This window comes from Camelus bactrianus, chromosome 16 (genome assembly GCF_048773025.1).
Source record: "Camelus bactrianus isolate YW-2024 breed Bactrian camel chromosome 16, ASM4877302v1, whole genome shotgun sequence".
Taxonomy (NCBI): Eukaryota; Metazoa; Chordata; class Mammalia; order Artiodactyla; family Camelidae; genus Camelus; species Camelus bactrianus.
Window position 1 is genome coordinate 20,708,543 of NC_133554.1, and position 15,591 is coordinate 20,724,133.

Genomic DNA, 15,591 nt, shown 5'->3' on the forward strand with positions numbered 1-15,591 from the left:
GGAAAAACACTGAGAAACCAGAGAAAAGTTTCTCCTGAAAACCGATCCCTTTGTGCAACATGAAGAACGTCTGTCCACATGCTCAGTTCTGACAGATTAATTTGTGTGAAAGTCTTCCTTCAACTAGCTTTTTCGGAACACAAAGTTTCTTTTCAGTTGCCAACTACATTCCATACATATATATGAGGAGGTACATGCTCCAGCACGGTTTTACACTGAAAACTGCAGGAACTTCAAACCGGCGCTAGGAAACACACTGAGAATCCAGAGTTAAATTTCCACTACAAACCTTTCCCTTTGTGCTAGAAGAACGAAAGTCTCTCCACATGCTCAGTTCTGAGGGATAAGTGTTTGTGAAAGCCGTCCTTCACCCTGCTTGTTGGGAACACAAAGTTTCTTTTCAGGTGCGAACTACACTCCATATATATATATGGGGAGGAACACGCTCCAACTCGGTTTTACAGTGAAAACTGCAGAAACTTCAAACTGGCACGAGGAAAGACACTGAGAAACCAGACAAAAATTTCAACTTAAACCCCTTCCATTTGTGCAACCTGAACGAACGTCTCTCCACATGCTCAGTTCTGAGAGATATATGTGTGTCAAAGCCGTCCTTCAAGAAGCTTGTTTGGAACACAAAGTTCTTTTCAGTTGCAAACTACATTCCATACATATATATGGGGAGGTACTCGCTCCAACGCGGTTTTACATTGAAAACTGCAGGAACTTCAAACCGGCACTAGGAAACACACTGAGAAACCAGAGTAAAATTTTCCACAGCAACCTTTACATTTGTGCTAGAATAACGAAAGTCTCTCCATATGCTCTTTTCTGACAGATAAGTGTGTGTGAAAGCTGTCCTTCACCTAGCTTGTTGGGAACACAAAGTTTCTTCTCAGTTGCAAATTGTACTCCATACATATATAAGTGGTAGTACTCGCTTCAAGTCGTTTTTATAGTGAAAACAGCAGGAACATAAAACCGGCACTAGAAAACACACTGAGAAAGTAGAGTAAAACATTCCCTGCAAACAATTCCAATTGTGTTAGATGAACGAACGTCTCTCAACATGCTAAGTTCTGAGAGATAAGTGTGTGTGAAAGCTGACCTTCACCTATCTTGTTGGGAACACAAAGTTTCTTTTCAGTTGCAAACGGTACTCCATACATATATATGGGTAGGTACACGCTCCAACTCGGTTTTACAGTGAAAACTGCAGGAACTTCAAAACGGCACTAGGAAACACACTGAGAAACCAGAGTAAAAGTTTCCCCTGCAACCCAATCACTTTGTGCTAAAAGAACGAATGTCTCTCCACATGCTCAATTCTGAGAGATATTTGTGTATGAAAGCCGTCCTTCACCTATCTTGATGGGAACTCAAAGTTTCTTTTCAGTTGCAAAATACAATTCATACATATGTATGGGGAGGTACAAGCTCCAACACGGTTTTACAGTGAAAACTACAGAAACTTCAAACCGGCACTAGGAATAACACTAGAAACCAGTGTAAAAGTTTCCCTGCAAACAATTCCACGTGTGCCAGATGAACGAACGTCTCTCATCATGCTCAGTTCTGAGAGATAAGTGTGTGTGAAAACCGTCCTTAACCTACCTGGTTGGGAAACAAAGTTTCTTTTCTGATGCAAACTGTATTCCATACATATATATGGGGAGGTACTCGCTCCAACTAGGTTTTACAATGAAAATTGCAGTAAATTCATACTGGCACTATGAAACACACTGAGAAACCAGAGTATAAGTTTCCCTGCATAAATTTCCAATTTTTGCATTCATGAACTTCTCTCTACATGATCTGTTCTGAGAGATAAGGGTGTATGAAAGCCGACTTCACCTAGATTGTTGGGAACACAAAGTTTCTTTTCAGTTGCAAACTGCACTCCTTAAATATATATGGAGTGTTACTCGCTCCAACTCGATTTTACAGTGAAAACTGCAGGAAATTCAAACCGGCACTAGGAAACAAACTGAGAATCCAGAGTAAAAGTTTCCCCTGCAAACCGTTCCCTTTGTACTAGAAGAATGAAAGTCTCTCCACATACTCATTTCTGATGGATAAGTGTGTGTGAGACCTGTCCTTCAACTATCTTGTTGGGAAGACAAAGTTTCTTTTCAGGTGCCAACTACACTCCAGGAATATATATGGGGAGGTACTCGCTCCAACTCGTTTTTACAGGGAAACTCTAGTAACTTCAAACCGGCACTAGGAAACACACTGAGAAAACAGAGCAAAAATTTCTCCTGAAACTCGTTCCCTTAGTGCATCATGAACGAACTTTTCTCCACATTCTCAGTTCTGAGAGACAAATGTGTGTGAAAGCCGTCCTTCAACTAGCTTGTTGGGAACACAAAGTTTCTTTTCAGTTGCCAACTACATTCCATAAAGATATATGGGGAGGTACACGCTCCAACAGGGTTTTACACTGAAAACTGCAGAAACTTCAAACCGGCGCTAGGAAACTCACTGAGAATCCAGAGTTAAATTTCACCTTCAACCCGTTCCTTTTGTGCTAGAAGAAAGAAAGTCTCTCCGCATGCTCAGTTCTGAGATATATGTGTGTGTGAAAGCCATATTTCACCCAGCATGTTGGGAACACTAAGTTTCTTTTCAGTTGCAAATTGTACTCCATAGCTATATATGCGGAGATACTCTCTCCAACTGGGTTTACAGTGAAAACTGCAGGACTTCAAATCGGCTCTAGGAAACACACTGAGAAACCAGAGTAAAAGTTTCTCCTGCAAACCTTTCCCTTTGTGCTAGATGAACAAAAGTCTCTCGCATGCTCATTTCTGAGAGATAAGAGTGTGTGAAAACCGTACTTTACCTAGCTTGTTGGGAACACAAAGATTCTTTTCAGTTGCAAACGGTATTCCATAAATTTATATAGGGAGGTAATCGCTCCAAATCTCTTTTACAGTGAAAACAACAAGAACTTCAAACCAACACGAGGAAACACCCTGAGAAACCAGACTAAAAGTTTCTCCTGCAACCTGTTCCCATTGTGTTAGATGAATGAACGTATTTCCACATGCTGATTTCTGAGAGATATGTGTGTGTGAAAGCCGTCCTTCACCTAGCTTGTTGGGAATACAAAGTTTACTTTCAGTTGCATACTACAATCCATAAATATATATGGGGAGTTACTCGTTCCAACTCGTTTTTACAGTGAAAACTGCAGGAACTTCAAACCGGTACTAGGAAACACACTGAGAAAACAGAGTAAAAGTTTCTCATACAACCTCTCCCAATTGTGCTAGATGAACGTACGTCTCTCCACATGCTCATTTCTGAGTTATAAGTGTGTGTGAAAGCCGTCCTTCAACAAGAATGTTGGGAAAACAAAGTATCTTTTCAGGTGCAAACTGTACTCCATACATATATATGGGGAGGTACTCCTTCCAACTCGGTTTTACAGTGAAAACTGCAGGAACTTCAAACCGGCAGTAGGAAAAACACTGAGAAACCAGAGAAAAGTTTCTCCTGAAAACCGTTCCCTTTGTGCAACATGAATGAACGTCTCTCCACATGCTCAGTTCTGACAGATTAATTTGTGTGAAAGTCTTCTTTAACTAGCTTTTTCAGAACACAAAGTTTCTTTTCAGTTGCCAACTACATTCCATACATATATATGAGGAGGTACACGCTCCAGCAAGGTTTTACACTGAAAACTAAAGGAACTTCAAACTGGCGCTAGGAAACACACGGAGAATCCAGATTTAAATTTCCCAGAAACCCGTTAATTTGTGCTAGATCAACGAACGACTCTCCACATGCTCATTTCTGTTAGATAAAATGTGTGAGAAGCCGGCCTTTATATGGCTTGCTGGGAAGACAAAGTTCTTTATATTTGCAAACGGAAATCCATACTTATGTATCGGGAGGTACTAGATCCAGCTCGATTTTATAGTGACAAATGCAGGAACTTCAAACCGGCACTAGGAATCACACTGAGAAACCACAGTAAAAGTTTCTCCTGCAACCTGTTCCAATTGTGTTAGATAAATGAACGTCTCTCCACATGCTCATTTCTGAGGGATAATTGTGAGTGAAAGCTGTCATTCAACTAGCTTGTTGGGAACACAAAGTTACTTTTCAGGTGCCACTACACTCCAGATATATATATGGGGAGGTACTCGCTCAAACTCGGTTTTACAGTGAAACTGTAGAAACTTCAATCCGGTACTTGGAAACACACTGAGAAAACAGAGTAAAAAATTCCCCTGAAACCCGTTCCCTTTGTGCAATATGAACGAACGTCTCTCCACATGCTCAGTTCTGAGAGAAAAATGTGTGTGAAAGCCGTCCTTCAACTAGCTTGTTTGAACACCAAGTTTCTTTAGAGTTGCCAACTATATTCCATACCGATATATGGGGAGGTACACGCTCCAACACGGTTTTACACTGAAAAATGCAGAAACTTCAAAAAGGCGCTAGGAAGCACACTGAGAATCCAGAGTTAAATTTCCACTGCAAACCGTTCCCTTTGTGCTAGAAGAACGAAAGTCTCTCCACATGCTCAGTTCTGAGGGATAAGTGTTTGTGAAAGCCGTCCTTCACACTGCTTGTTGGGAATACAAAGTTTCTTTTCAGGTGCGAACTACACTCCATATATATATATGGGGAGGAACACGCTCCAACTCGGTTTTACAGTGAAAACTGCAGAAACTTCAAACTGGCACGAGGAAAGACACTGAGAAACCAGACAAAAATTTCAACTTAAACCCCTTTCATTTGTGCAACCTGAACGAACGTCTCTCCACATGCTCAGTTCTGAGAGATATATGTGTGTCAAAGCCGTACTTCAAGATGCTTGTTTGGAACACAAATTTATATTCAGTTGCAAACTACATTCCATACATATGTATGGGGAGGTACAAGCTCCAACACGGTTTTACAGTGAAAATTACAGGAACTTCAAACCGGTGCTAGGAAACACACAGAGAAGCAAGATAATATGTTTCTCCTGCAATCCATTCCATTTGTGCTAGAAGAACGAAAGTTTCTCCACGTGCTCAGTTCTCACAGATAATTGTGTATGAAAGCCGTACTTCACCTAGCTTGTTGGGAACACAAAGTTTCTTTTCAGGTGCAAACTTCACTCAATAAATTTATACGGGGTGGTCCTTGCTCCAACTCGGTTTACAGTGAAAACTGCAGAAACTTCAAACAGGCACGAGGAAACAAACTGAGAAACCAGAGTAAAAATTTCCCCTGGATCCCGTTCCCTTTGTGCAACATGAACGAACGTCTCTCCACATGCTCAGTTCTGAATGATAAATGTGTGTGAAAGCCGTCCTTCAACTAGATGTTGGGAACACAAAGTTTCTTTTCAGTTGCAAACTACATTCCATACATATATATGGGAAGGTACACGCTCGAACTCGGTTTTACACTGCAAACTGAAGGAAATTCAAACCGACGCTAGGAAACACACTGCGAAAACAGAGTAAAAGTTTCCCCTGCAAACTTTTCCCTTTGTGCTAGAAGAACGAAAGTCTCTGCACATGCTCAGTTCAGACAGATAATTGTGTGTGAAAGCTGCCCTTCACTTAGCTTGTTAGGAACACAAAGATTCTTTTCTCTTGCAAATTATACTCCATAGATATATAAGGGGAGGAACTAGCCCCAAATCGTTCTTACAGTGAAAATGGCAAGAAATTCTAACCGGCACTAGGAAACAAACTGTGAAACCGGAGTAAAAGTTTCTCATGCAACCAGTTCCCTTTGTGCTAGATGAACAAACATCTCTCCACATGCTCAGTTCTTTGAGATAAGTGTGTGTGAATGTCGTCCTTCAACTATCTTGTTTGGAATACAATGGTTCTTTTCAGTTGAAAATGATAATCCATACATATATATGGGGATGTACAAGCTCCAACTCGTTTTTACAGTGAAAATTGCAGGAATTTCATACCAGAAATAGGAAACAAACTGAGAAACCAGAGTAAAAGCTTCTCCTGCAACTTGTTCCCATTTTGTTAGATGAATGAAAGTCTCTCCACATGCTCAGTTCTGATGGATAAGTTTGTGTGAAAGCAGTACTTCACCTAGCTTGTTGGGAACACAAAGTTTCTTTTCAGTTACAAATAGTACTCCATACATATATATGGGGATGTACTCGCTCCAACTCGCTTTTACACTGATAACTGCAGGAACTTCACACCGGCATTAGGAATAACACTAGAAACCAGAGTAAAAGTTTCCCTGCAAACAATTCCACGTGTGCTAGATGAACGAACGTCTCTCAACATGCTCAGTTTTGAGAGATAAGTGTGTGTGAAAACCGTCCTTAAACTAGCTTGTTGGGAAAACAAAGTTTCTTTTCTGATGCAAACTGTATTCCATACATATATATGGGGAGGTACTCGCTCCAACTAGGTTTTACAATGAAAACTGCAGTAACTTCATACCGGCACTATGAAACACACTGAGAAACCAGAGTATAAGTTTCCCTGCATAAATTTCCAATTTTTGCTATTCAATGAACTTCTCTCTACATGATTTGTTCTGAGAGATAAGGGTGTATGAAAGCCGACTTCACCTAGATTGTTGGGAACACAAAGTTTCTTTTCAGTTGCAAACTGCACTCCATATATATATATGGGTTGGTACTTGCTCCAACTCGATTTTACAGTGAAAACTGCAGGAAATTCAAACCGGCACTAGGAAACAACCTGAGAATCCAGAGTAATAGATTCCCCTGCAAACCGTTCACTTTGTACTAGAAGAATGAAAGTCTCTCCACATGCTCATTTCTGAGGGATAAGTGTGTGTGAGACCTGTCCTTCAACTAGCTTGTTTTGAAGACAAAGTTTCTTTTCAGGTGCCAACTACACTCCAGGAATGTATATGGGGAGGTACTCGCTCCAACTCGTTTTTACGGTGAAACTGTAGTAACTTCAAACCGGCACTAGGAAACACACTGAGAAAACAGAGCAAAAATTTCTCCTGAAGCTCGTTCCCATAGAGCATCATGAACGAACTTCTCTCCACATTCTCAGTTCTGAGAGATAAATGTTTGTGAAAGCTGTCCTTCAACTAGCTTGTTGGGAACACATAGTTCCTTTTCAGTTGCCAACTACATTCCATAAAGATATATGGGGAGGTACACGCTCCAACAGGGTTTTACACTGAAAACTGCAGAAACTTCAAACCGGCGCTAGGAAACTCACTGAGAATCCAGAGTTAAATTTCACCTTCAACCCGTTCCTTTTGTGCTAGAAGAAAGAAAGTCTCTCCGCATGCTCAGTTCTGAGATATATGTGTGTGTGAAAGCCATATTTCACCCAGCATGTTGGGAACACTAAATTTCTTTTCAGTTGCAAATTGTACTCCATAGCTATATATGCGGAGATACTCTCTCCAACTGGGTTTACAGTGAAAACTGCAGGACTTCAAATCGGCTCTAGGAAACACACTGAGAAACCAGAGTAAAAGTTTCTCCTGCAAACCTTTCCCTTTGTGCTAGATGAACAAAAGTCTCTCGCATGCTCATTTCTGAGAGATAAGTGTGTGTGAAAACCGTACTTTACCTAGCTTGTTGGGAACACAAAGATTCTTTTCAGTTGCAAACGGTACTCCATAAATTTATATAGGGAGGTACTCGCTCCAAATCTCTTTTACAGTGAAAACTGCAGGAACTTCAAACCGGCAGTAGGAAAAACACTGAGAAACCAGAGAAAAGTTTCTCCTGAAAACCGTTCCCTTTGTGCAACATGAACGAACGTCTCTCCACATGCTCAGTTCTGACAGATTAATTTGTGTGAAAGTCTTCCTTCAACTAGCTTTTTCGGAACACAAAGTTTCTTTTCAGTTGCCAACTACATTCCATATATATATATGAGGAGGTACAAGCTCCAGCAAGGTTTTACACTGAAAACTGAAGGAACTTCAAACCGGCGCTAGGAAACACACGGAGAATCCAGATTTAAATTTCCCAGAAACACGTTACTTTGTGCTAGATCAACGAACGACTCTCCACATGCTCATTTCTGAGAGATAAGTGTGTGTGAAGCCGTCCTTTATTTAGCTTGCTGGGAAGACAAAGTTCTTTATATTTGCAAACGGAAATCCATACATATATATCGGGAGGTACTAGATCCAGCTCGATTTTACAGTGACAAATGCAGGAACTTCAAACCGGCACTAGGAATCACACTGAGAAACCACAGTAAAAGTTTCTCCTGCAACCTGTTCCAATTGTGTTAGATAAATGAACGTCTCTCCACATGCTCATTTCTGAGGGATAATTGTGTGTGAAAGCTGTCATTCAACTAGCTTGTTGGGAACACAAAGTTACATTTCAGGTGCCACTACACTCCAGATATATATATGGGGAGGTACTCGCTCAAACTCGATTTTGCAGTGAAACTGTAGAAACTTCAATCCGGTACTTGGAAACACACTGAGAAAACAGAGTAAAAATTTCCCCTGAAACCCGTTCCCTTTGTGCAATATGAACGAACGTCTCTCCACATGCTCACTTCTGAGAGAAAAATGTGTTTGAAAGCCGTCCTTCAACTAGCTTGTTTGAACACCAAGTTTCTTTAGAGTTGCCAACTATATTCCATACCGATATATGGGGAGGTACACGCTCCAACACGGTTTTACACTGAAAAATGCAAAAACTTCAAACCGGCGCTAGGAAACACACTGAGAATCCAGAGTTAAATTTCCACTGCAAACCGTTCCCTTTGTGCTAGAAGAACGAAAGTCTCTCCACATGCTCAGTTCTGAGGGATAAGTGTTTGTGAAAGCCGTCCTTCACACTGCTTGTTGGGAACACAAAGTTTCTTTTCAGGTGCGAACTACACTCCATATATATATATGGGGAGGAACACGCTCCAACTCGGTTTTACAGTGAAAACTGCAGAAACTTCAAACTGGCACGAGGAAAGACACTGAGAAACCAGACAAAAATTTCAACTTAAACCCCTTTCATTTGTGCAACCTGAACGAACGTCTCTCCACATGCTCAGTTCTGGGAGATATATGTGTGTCAAAGCCGTACTTCAAGAACCTTGTTTGGAACACAAAGTTATATTCAGTTGCAAACTACATTCCATACATATGTATGGGGAGGTACAAGCTACAACACGGTTTTACAGTGAAAACTACAGGAACTTCAAACCGGTGCTAGGAAACACACAGAGAAACAAGATAATATGTTTCTCCTGCAATCCATTCCATTTGTGCTAGAAGAACGAAAGTTTCTCCACGTGCTCAGTTCTCACAGATAATTGTGTGTGAAAGCCGTACTTCACCTAGCTTGTTGGGAACACAAAGTTTCTTTTCAGGTGCAAACTACACTCAATAAATTTATACGGGGTGGTCCTTGCTCCAACTCGGTTTACAGTGAAAACTGCAGAAACTTCAAACAGGCACGAGGAAACAAACTGAGAAACCAGAGTAAAAATTTCCCCTGGATCCCGTTCCCTTTGTGCAACATGAACGAACGTCTCTCCACATGCTCAGTTCTGAATGATAAATGTGTGTGAAAGCCGTCCTTCAACTAGATGTTGGGAACACAAAGTTTCTTTTCAGTTGCAAACTACATTCCATACATATATATGGGAAGGTACACGCTCGAACTCGGTTTTACACTGCAAACTGAAGGAAATTCAAACCGGCGCTAGGAAACACACTGCGAAAACAGAGTAAAAGTTTCCCCTGCAAACATTTCCCTTTGTGCTAGAAGAACGAAAGTCTCTGCACATGCTCAGTTCAGACAGATTATTGTGTGTGAAAGCTGCCCTTCACTTAGCTTGTTGGGAACACAAAGATTCTTTTCTCTTGCAAATTATACTCCATAGATATATAAGGGGAGGAACTAGCCCCAAATCGTTCTTACAGTGAAAATGGCAAGAAATTCAAACCGGCACTAGGAAACAAACTGTGAAACCGGAGTAAAAGTTTCTCATGCAACCAATTCCCTTTGTGCTAGATGAACAAACATCTCTCCACATGCTCAGTTCTTTGAGATAAGTGTGTGTGAATGTCGTCCTTCAACTATCTTGTTTGGAATACAATGGTTCTTTTCAGTTGAAAATGATAATCCATACATATATATGGGGATGTACAAGCTCCAACTCGTTTTTACAGTGAAAATTGCAGGAATTTCATACCTGAAATAGGAAACAAACTGAGAAACCAGAGTAAAAGCTTCTCCTGCAACTTGTTCCCATTTTGTTAGATGAATGAAAGTCTCTCCACATGCTCAGTTCTGATGGATAAGTTTGTGTGAAAGCAGTACTTCACCTAGCTTGTTGGGAACACAAAGTTTCTTTTCAGTTACAAATAGTACTCCATACATATATATGGGGATGTACTCGCTCCAACTCGCTTTTACACTGATAACTGCAGGAACTTCACACCGGCATTAGGAATAACACTAGAAACCAGAGTAAAAGTTTCCCTGCAAACAATTCCACGTGTGCTAGATGAACGAACGTCTCTCAACATGCTCAGTTTTGAGAGATAAGTGTGTGTGAAAACCGTCCTTAACCTAGCTTGTTGGGAAAACAAAGTTTCTTTTCTGATGCAAACTGTATTCCATACATATATATGGGGAGGTACTCGCTCCAACTAGGTTTTACAATGAAAACTGCAGTAACTTCATACCGGCACTATGAAACACACTGAGAAACCAGAGTATAAGTTTCCCTGCATAAATTTCCAATTTTTGCTATTCAATGAACTTCTCTCTACATGATTTGTTCTGAGAGATAAGGGTGTATGAAAGCCGACTTCACCTAGATTGTTGGGAACACAAAGTTTCTTTTCAGTTGCAAACTGCACTCCATATATATATATGGGTTGGTACATGCTCCAACTCGATTTTACAGTGAAAACTGCAGGAAATTCAAACCGGCACTAGGAAACAACCTGAGAATCCAGAGTAATAGTTTCCCCTGCAAACCGTTCACTTTGTACTAGAAGAATGAAAGTCTCTCCACATGCTCATTTCTGAGGGATAAGTGTGTGTGAGACCTGTCCTTCAACTAGCTTGTTTTGAAGACAAAGTTTCTTTTCAGGTGCCAACTACACTCCAGGAATGTATACGGGGAGGTACTCGCTCCAACTCGTTTTTACGGTGAAACTGTAGTAACTTCAAACCGGCACTAGGAAACACACTGAGAAAACAGAGCAAAAATTTCTCCTGAAGCTCGTTCCCATAGAGCATCATGAACGAACTTCTCTCCACATTCTCAGTTCTGAGAGATAAATGTTTGTGAAAGCTGTCCTTCAACTAGCTTGTTGGGAACACATAGTTTCTTTTCAGTTGCCAACTACATTCCATAAAGATATATGGGGAGGTACACGCTCCAACAGGGTTTTACACTGAAAACTGCAGAAACTTCAAACCGGCGCTAGGAAACTCACTGAGAATCCAGCGTTAAATTTCACCTTTAAATTGTTCCTTTTGTGCTAGAAGAAAGAAAGTCTCTCCGCATGCTCAGATCTGAGATATATGTGTGTGTGAAAGCCATATTTCACCCAGCATGTTGGGAACACTAAGTTTCTTTTCAGTTGCAAATTGTACTCCATAGCTATATATGCGGAGATACTCTCTCCAACTGGGTTTACAGTGAAAACTGCAGGACTTCAAATCGGCTCTAGGAAACACACTGAGAAACCAGAGTAAAAGTTTCTCCTGCAAACCTTTCCCTTTGTGCTAGATGAACAAAAGTCTCTCGCATGCTCATTTCTGAGAGATAAGTGTGTGTGAAACCGTCCTTTACCTAGCTTGTTGGGAACACAAAGATTCTTTTCAGTTGCAAACGGTATTCCATAAATTTATATAGGGAGGTATTCTCTCCAAATCTGTTTTACAGTGAAAACAGCAGGAACTTCAAACCAACACGAGGAAACACTCTGAGAAACCAGACTAAAAGTTTCTCCTGCAACCTGTTCCCATTGTGTTAGATGAATGAAAGTCTCTCCACATGCTGATTTCTGAGAGATAAGTGTGTGTGAAAGCCGTCCTTCACATAGCTTGTTGGGAACACAAAGTTTATTTTCAGTTGCATACAACATTCCATAAATATATATGGGGAGTTACTCGTTCCAACTCGTTTTTACAGTGAAAACTGCAGGAACTTCAAACCGGCAGTAGGAAAAACACTGAGAAACCAGAGAAAAGTTTCTCCTGAAAACCGATCCTTTGTGCAACATGAACGAACGTCTGTCCACATGCTCAGTTCTGACAGATTAATTTGTGTGAAAGTCTTCCTTCAACTAGCTTTTTCGGAACATAAAGTTTCTTTTAAGTTGCCAACTACATTCCATACATATATATGAGGAGGTACATGCTCCAGCACGGTTTTACACTGAAAACTGCAGGAACTTCAAACCGGCGCTAGGAAACACACTGAGAATCCAGAGTTAAATTTCCACTGCAATCCTTTCCCTTTGTGCTAGAAGAACGAAAGTCTCTCCACATGCTCAGTTCTGAGGGATAAGTGTATGTGAAAGCCGCTCTTCACCCTGCTTGTTGGGAACACAAAGTTTCTTTTCAGGTGCGAACTACACTCCATATATATATATGGGGAGGAACACGCTCCAACTCGGTTTTACAGTGAAAACTGCAGAAACTTCAAACTGGCAGGAGGAAAGACACTGAGAAACCAGACAAAAATTTCAACTTAGAACCCTTCCATTTGTGCAACCTGAACGAACGTCTCTCCACATGCTCAGTTCTGAGAGATATATGTGTGCCAAAGCCGTCCTTCAAGAAGCTATTTTGGAACACAAAGTTTCTTTTCAGTTGCAAACTACATTCCATACAGATATATGGGAAGGTACACGCTCAAACTCGGTTTTACACTGCAAACTGAAGGAAATTCAAACCGGCGCTAATAAACACACTGCAAAAACAGAGTAAAAGTTTCCCCTGCAAACATTTCCGTTTGTGCTAGAAGAATGAAAGTCTCTCCACATGCTCAGTTCAGACAGATAATTGTGTGTGAAAGCTGCCCTTCACTTAGCTTGTTGGGAACACAAAGTTTCTTTTCTCTTGCAAATTATACTCCATAGATATATAAGGGGAGGAAATAGCCCCAAATCATTGTTACAGTGAAAATGGCAGGAAATTCAAACCAGCACTAGGAAACAAACTGTGAAACCAGAGTAAAAGTTTCTCATGCAACCAGTTCCCTTTGTGCTAGATGAACAAACATCTCTCCACATGCTCAGTTCTTTGAGATAAGTGTGTGTGAAAGCCGTACTTCAACAAGCTTGTTTGGAATACAATGTTTCTTTTCAGTTGAAAATGATAATCCATACATATATATGGGGATGTACAAGCTCCAACTCGTTTTTACAGTGAAAATTGCAGGAATTTCATACCAGAAATAGGAAACACACTGAGAAACCAGAGTAAAAGCTTCTCCTGCAACTAGTTCCCATTTTGTTAGATGAATGAAAGTCTCTCCACATGCTCAGTTCTGATGGATAAGTTTGTGTGAAAGCAATACTTCACCTAGCTTGTTGGGAACACAAAGTTTCTTTTCAGTTACAAATAGTACTCCATACATATATATGGGGATGTACTCGCTCCAACTCGCTTTTACACTGAAAACTGCAGGAACTTCACACCGGCACTAGGAATAACACTAGAAACCAGAGTAAAAGTTTCCCTGCAAACAATTCCACGTGTGCTAGATGAACGAACGTCTCTCAACATGCTCAGTTCTGAGAGATAATTGTGTGTGAAAACCGTCCTTAACCTAGCTGGTTGGGAAAACAAAGTTTCTTTTCTGATGCAAACTGTATTCCATACATATATATGGGGAGGTACACGCTCCAAATATTTTTTACAATGAAAACTGCAGTAACTTCATAACAGCACTATGAAACACACTGAGAAACCAGAGTATAAGTTTCCCTGCATAAATATCCAATTTTTGCTACTCAATGAACTTCTCTCTACATGACCTTTTCTGAGAGATAAGGGTTTATGAAAGCCGACTTCACCTAGATTGTTGGGAACACAAAGTTTCTATTCAGTTGCAAACTGCACTCCATAAATATATATGGGGAGGTACTCGCCCCAACTCGTTTTTAGAGGGAAACTGTAGTAACTTCAAACCGGCACTAAGAAACACACTGAGAAAACAGAGCAATAATTTCTCCTGAAACTCGTTCCCATAGTGCATCATGAACGAACTTTTCTCCACATTCTCAGTTCTGAGAGATAAATGTGTGTGAAAGCCGTCCTTCAAATAGCTTGTTGGGAACACAAAGTTTCTTTTCAGTTGCCAACTACATTCCATAAAGATATATGGGGAGGTACACGCTCCAACAGGGTTTTACACTGAAAACTGCAGAAACTTCAAACCGGCGCTAGGAAACTCACTGAGAATCCAGAGTTAAATTTCAACTTCAACCCGTTCATTTTTTGCTAGAAGAAAGAAAGTCTCTCCGCATGCTCAGTTCTGAGATATATGTGTGTTTGAAAGCCATATTTCACCCAGCATGTTGGGATCACTAAGTTTCTTTCAGTTGCAAATTGTACTCCATAGCTATATATGTGGAGATACTCTCTCCAACTGGGTTTACAGTGAAAACTGCAGGACTTCAAATCGGCTCTAGGAAACACACTGAGAAACCAGAGTAAAAGTTTCTCCTGCAAAACTTTCCCTTTGTGATAGATGAACAAAAGTCTCTCGCATGCTCATTTCTGAGAGATAAGTGTGTGTGAAAACCGTCCTTTACCTAGCTTGTTGGGAACACAAAGATTCTTTTCAGTTGCAAACGGTACTCCATAAATTTATATAGGGAGGTACTCGCTCCAAATCTCTTTTACAGTGAAAACAGCAGGAACTTCAAACCAACACGAGGAAACACCCTGAGAAACCAGACTAAAAGTTTCTCCTGCAACCTGTTCCCATTGTGTTAGATGAATGAACGTCTCTCCACATGCTGATTTCTGAGAGATATGTGTGTGTGAAAGCCGTCCTTCACCTAGCTTTTTGGGAACACAAAGTTTATTTTCAGTTGCATACTACTATCCATAAATATATATGGGGATTTACTTGTTCCAACTCGTTTTTACAGTGAAAACTGCAGGAACTTCAAACCGGTACTAGGAAACACACTGAGAAAACAGAGTAAAAGTTTCTCATACAACCTCACCCAATTGTGCTAGATGAACGTTCGTCTCTCCACATGCTCATTTCTGAGTTATAAGTGTGTGTGAAAGCCGTCCTTCAACAAGAATGTTGAGAAAACAAAGTTTCTTTTCAGGTGCAAACTGTACTCCATACATATATATGGGGAGGTACTCCTTCCAACTCGGTTTTACAGTGAAAACTGCAGGAACTTCAAACCGGCAGTAGGAAAAACACTGAGAAACCAGAGAAAAGTTTCTCCTGAAAACCGTTCCCTTTGTGCAACATGAACGAACGTCTCTCCACATGCTCAGTTCTGACAGATTAATTTGTGTGAAAGTCTTCCTTCAACTAGCTTTTTCGGAACACAAAGTTTCTTTTCAGTTGCCAACTACATTCCATACATATATATGAGGAGGTACACGCTCCAGCAAGGTTTTACACTGAAAACTGAAGGAAC